This window comes from Charadrius vociferus, unplaced genomic scaffold (assembly GCF_000708025.1).
Source record: "Charadrius vociferus isolate BGI_N301 unplaced genomic scaffold, ASM70802v2 scaffold78, whole genome shotgun sequence".
Taxonomy (NCBI): Eukaryota; Metazoa; Chordata; class Aves; order Charadriiformes; family Charadriidae; genus Charadrius; species Charadrius vociferus.
In genome coordinates, this window is record NW_009649927.1 from 2638942 (window position 1) to 2644929 (window position 5988).

A 5988-nucleotide genomic window follows, 5' to 3' on the forward strand; every position below is an offset into this window, starting at 1 on the left:
CCCGCACCCCACAAGCAGCTGCAAGCACCCAAGGACTAGCCTGCTTTGAGCAATGGGGCACTTGGAAGGCAAACAGCCCCCGAACAGTGCACTGAGCAAGCTGGGTTTGGCTACCTGCGGTGGCCCCTCCAATGGCTCCACACAGGCAGGGAGAAGTTGGCTGAAAAACAGAAAAGGAGAGCTGCAGTCTCAAGCGGTAGTGAATGGGACTGAACTCTCGCCCTGCCTCACTGCTGCCTTCCCGCGTGGCCGTAAGTCACTTACCTACGGTTTTCTTCATATTCCCATTTGTAAAAAAGAGGATGGTTTTCCTTAGGCGTCTCAGATGGGCTAAATGTCTTAAATCATTAATGTCTGTAAAGTGCTTTCATTTCCTCACATGGAAGCCCTTACTGATGTGTGAAGTATTAGGATTTTTACTGCTGATAAACAAGGAAGGCAAGGCAGTTTTATTTCTTGCTAGAGCTTACTCAAGGCACAAGAACACAGAGGATGGGGAAGATGTTAATTTGTCCCACAGCCTCTTCGAGGACTCACAAAGGCGACCCCCTCGCTGGCACTAAGCTCAAACCACAGGGAGAAGCCCTCCCCGGGTCCCAGCAGGTTGACAGCCCGCTGGAGACCTCCCTGGGAGCATTGGCCCCCCAGCAGCCCACACAGGGCCAGTGGTAGGAGCCCTGGGCCACCAGCAGGCAGAGTTCCCGCTCTGCAGCACCTTCCTCACCTCCACCCAGTTTAGTGGGTGGCCATAGGGTGGTAACACCTGTCCAGAAGGTGATTTTTGCCTTATTTTTAGGTGCTGGACTCCTCCCTGGGTTGCACCTCAACATCTAAAGTGAGGGCGGGCATTGAGGCATCATATCTAGCAGTCTGAGCGGATGGCCCCCCCAACTTTGTAAAGAAGCTCAGGCTCAGTGTTTGCAGAGCCAAGAAAAGTTGTTTTCCTACCCCTGGGGGTCTGAGGGGGGTGGGGGGAAGGAGAGAGAGGCATCTCTGCAGAAGGATTCACCCCCATGGGCTGGAGTCAGTCCCTGCCCTCACCCGATGACTGCCCGGGCCCTGCAGGCACCCCGGCATCCCTCACCCCAAGGGGACACAGCACATGGCAGGCAAAGCCATTGCCCTGGTGCTCGGCTGGGCTGTGTGGGGCTCCACGCTGCGGCTCAGCCCCTATCCAAGAGATAACCCCACACTGCCTGGTTGTTACTAACCGGAGGGTTATAACCTACCAAAAACTTTGCCAGCGCATTTTCATATATTAGAACCTGGCTGCAAAAAAAGAAATTTCAGGGAGGGGGATTAACATTACTTGGTTCTGGCCAAGTTAATAAAACATGGTCTGAGTTACTGCCAGGCTACTTAATTCATTTTTATTCAAAGTGGCTGGGTAATTTCCCTGAGGTTGGCTCAGCGGGAAGCAGAGTCAGCTCTGGCTTTGTCAGCTCCTGCATGTCACCTTCCCAGCTGGCAACAGTGGCCATGTCCTCGTGGGGCCAGGAGAGCGGGGAGCAGGGGTCTCCCCTGCGGCAAGGCAGCCTGTGCCAAGGGCTGCAGGGTGACATCTATCTGGGCATGGACCAGGAGGTGGCTTGGGCTGGGGGCACGTCCTTGCACAGGCTGCTGGCTGCTTGTGATGCTATGGATGACATCAAAGGTGGTCTCCTCATGGCTGCATTTCCTGCAGGTCAGCCCAGGATGGCTGCGATAGCCATCAGCCCCATCAGCATTGAAAAGCATCAAACTGTTGCCTTGTGCCCCAAAAGCCAAGCCCCAGATGGGGAAGTTGGTGGTAAGCATTCAGGCACTGGGGCATGGAACCAGGGGTACCACAGCTCCTCCCTGCCCGCAGGGAGGAGGGAAAGGGCCGAGCATCTTTCCTCAAGGGGTGAGCAACACCAGCTCCCTGCAGCGAGCTTGCGGTGCCCTGCACAGCCAGCTGCTTTGAAGAAAACCCTCGACATCTTGCCATCTCGCACTTCAGCATCAGTGGAAGTGACATTTGCAAAGGCTGTGCCTGTGGAAGCTCTCCTTCTCCATGGCATCCTCCAGCTCACTTTCCCCTCCCTTGTTTCTAAACTCGATTTAATTCCTTTACCCACCTGCATGGCAGAACTAATCACTGGCAGGCACTACGCTGCCTGGTACTAAAACCGGCGTGCAGGCGCATTCCTGCATGCGCTCTGTATCATCATGAGGCTCCTGAGCTTTAAATGGGAAGCAGAACGCACTGCTTTCTAGATAGACAAATGAAACTTTACCCAGTCCTCACGCTTCAGAAGCAAGCTCTGAATCATGCAGAGGGCGAGGTGCCAGGAGCCGCTTTGCTCTCATCCTGGCTCTGCCGCTTACTCGCTGTGTGGCCTTCAGAAAAGCTCAGAGGGGGTAAATCCCAGTCTTTCCTCCTCCCCACCGGCAACCCCAGGGCAGGGGAGAGGTGCAGTGGCCGCAGGGCTTCATGCACTGGGGGACGGAGGAGGGAAAGGCTTCCCGTAAGCTGTGATACCATGCTCCCCAGCAAAACACGGCTCTTCTGCTTTCTCTGCCTCTCACCGTCCTCTGGTGCTCACCGTAGACAAGGATGCTCCCGGTGCTGGAGAGTGCTGAGCAGTGGGGCCGGGAGCCCCAAAATGACCTCTGTGAGGCTGCACGCAACAACTTCTGAGCTCGGAGGTGGAGATCCTCCTGATGCATTAATAAAAGCCCAGATTCCTAGGTAAATAGAGTGAATTAATATTTATTTTAGGAAGCCTGGAATCGTGATTTAATACTGAAGAAAGCGCTATTCTTACATGGCATTCGCAGAGCTTCTTTTAATACAGTATTTCCTAACTTCAGACATGGTAACCCAGTAAGCTCCATTACTGCGCTAATACTATATAAAAATGATTCTTTATTATAAATCATACCGTACACCAAAAAGGATATAAATAGAGCCCCAGTGCGGCATTGGCATGCCTCATATTTCTCTTGGTTCACATTAAATGAGCCACTAAATTACAGTGTCCTTCTTTATAATATCATCTTCCAAAGCCAGGCATTTTGTGTGTTACACAGGGCTGCTATAACAAGAGAAATTAGTACGGCTGGTTTAATTCAGCCAGGTCTGCCATGCGTGTTATAGAAGAGGGTGTTAAAACGGGCCAGAACGAGCAATTTCATTGTCCTTTCAAAAAACCCACCACTTGGAACGTGTGATTTGAGCAGGGCTTTGCTAAAGCCTGACACGCAGCCTCCCCTGAGGGATTTAGCTACCCCTTCAGCTCTGGCAGGAGAGAGGTGAGAGCGGAGGAGAGGACATCCCACCCCATCCTGCCGCTGCCTCTCCAAGGGGAGAAGGAGAGGTACTAGTGGGGCAGAAGGGGGGATGCCACAAGGGGTGGGGGGAGCTGCCTTTAGACTGGGGTCCTGGTTTTGGTCTGCTGCTTGCTGGTTCCTCTGCTAACAAGCATTGGAGTTAGTTGTGATTTAGGTGAATATAGATGCAGGCAGATGCAGGTCCTTTGCCATGCGATGATGGCAATTATTTAACTTCCCTGCATCTCGCCTGCAGAAATGGAGAGGTATTTTGCCCACAGGATTGATGCCTGCCTGTTTGTAAAGCAGCCCAAGCTTCTCCCTGTCGGCCGGCGCTACAGAAATGCATGGGGTTATTGTTTGTACACCAAAATACAAATATAGCGTTCAGAGTGGGGGGATCCAGCTTGACTGTCATCTCTAATGATGGTAGCCAGCCACACCAAAGAAGAAAACCCTCCTACAGTCCTAGGAGCTGCACATGCCTTCAGGGACACTTAAAGTAATTCAGGTCAAAAATGTAGGTTGTTTTATTTAGCAGACAAAGAGGTGGGGAAAGGAAAGAAGGAGAGGGAAGGAGGAAACAGGCTGCTGCAAAAATACGGGCTCCATAAAGAGCTTTTCAGGATTTCCCTCCAAAATTTAAAGTGAAATGGAGCTCTCTGAGTTTCAACATTTCCTTGCAGGCTTTGCTAGGTCCCAGCTTATGCTGGCAGGGACCCAAGCCAGTTCCCCGCAGGGCAGAGGTCAGGGTTAGCAAATGGAGTTCATGGCTGGATGTAAGGAGCAGAGGTATCTTTGAGCAGGTTCCTGGCAAAAAGGGGCCACCAAACCCACCCAGGGGCAGCAGCTGAGCTAGGGGCATCCAGGGGACCCAGAGTACCATAACTGGTTGGTGAGGAGGGAACCTAAGTCAAAACCACCCAAGTGTTTGTTACCTGCAGAGCTGGAACGCTTCAAGCAAATTTTCAAGCCAAATTGTCTGTGGCGAGGAAATGTGTCCCCTTACGCGTGTTGGGAGGCTGCAGGCTCTGTGGCCTGTGAGGATGCCTAACATCGCAAACTGTGCCATGAATAATCAATGAAAACTAAAGGTTTCTATTACCTGCAGCGCTCCATGACCGTTTGAGACAATATAAAAATGGCAAGCAGCCTCCTGGAAGTGAAATAAAACCTCTACAGTGCAGCCCTTGGCATCATACCCCCTCAGCAAAAATGCCGAAGCAAATTAGGGTTATGCAAGCTGTGAAATACCCAGCCTTAGCCCTGAATTGAGGAAGCTGCCAGGACCACGTCTTGCTGCTTCCAAAAGTATCCAGCTCCTCTTGGCAGGGCAGGTTATAAATCCCCTGAAATTTAACGTACAGACCCCAGTGGTGGGGAGGTAAAAGGAGCAACCCCAAGCCAGCCGGCTGCCTTCCCCTGGCACTGCAGGGCTGGAGCCTGAGCACAGGGCAGTCCCAAGGGACCTCCAACCCTTCCTCCCAAAAAGAGGGGTCATCTGACAGAGAGCGCAGTGCTTGACCAGCACCTGCAGCTACCAATGAGCACGCTCAAGCACCCTTCCAATGCTTCCACTTCAACTTGTGCCTCCACAGCTGGTGGCTCCTTAGTAGATGCACAGACATCTATACACACACACATCGGCCAAAATTGTGCTGCCTTTGGGCAGAGGGCTGCATTAGGGACCACTTGCAGGACGAGGGAAGAAAAGGTGAGACTGGGACCGAAACCGTCATCCCCTTCCATCTCTGTCCTCCCCCCTTCACCCCCTGGAGAAAGGCTCTCATGGTACTGCGCCATCACAGAGCCATTAATTTCGAGGCCTTGTGTTGAAAATTGGTCTTGCACAATAGATATGAAGGCAAGTACATGTGAAGTAGTAATCGGCTCATGAGGGTAAGGCTGAAATCTGATGTCTTCAGCTATTCCCAGGGCAGAACGGGGCATGACCTGCACAGCCTGGACCACAGTCCCGATTCCCTTAAATCCTGGCGAGTTTCAGTTGGCCTGTGACAGTGATAAAGGAGCACACAGGAAAACCTGATGGTGTTTGGGTCTCATAATTCAATACAAAACCGTTTCTGTCATTTAAGAAACATTTATTAAAAAACAAAAAGAAAAAGAAAAAGAGATGATGATGTAGCATTTATCACAAGGAGACAGTGATATGCTGCAATATCCCTGGGCAAAGGTTACATTAAAGGATAGTGCTATCATCATTAAGGTGGTGAGCTAGCATCTCTTACAAGCCCAATTTTTGTCTTTCCTCCTTAAAAATCTACATGCAGAAGCGGAAAGTTAGCTGCAGCATTGATAAAGGAGGTCTGGTCCCAAGGTGGAATTTTTGGTCAGATTTAAAGTAAATCAAATATAACACCTTAAAAATAGCAGTGTTCAGCAAAGCCCAAGAAGTCTCAGTGATTTCTTTTCTACTTTGTAACCAAAAAGACGAGCAGGGGAGAGAGGAGGAGCAGGAGAGAGAGAGAGATTAAACAGCTTTAATTTTAGGACTCATCTCATCAAGAGATAGTATGCGACACAAAAATGAGTCCAATTAAAAATGTTTATAACTTAAAGTTGCTTAATTAGCACCTTCAGAAGTTTCCCAATATTTCCCTGCTAACTTCCCCTCTCCTGATGGGCATACATGTGGTGGCGGCAGGTCCTGAAGCGGGGCCCCAGCCATATCCC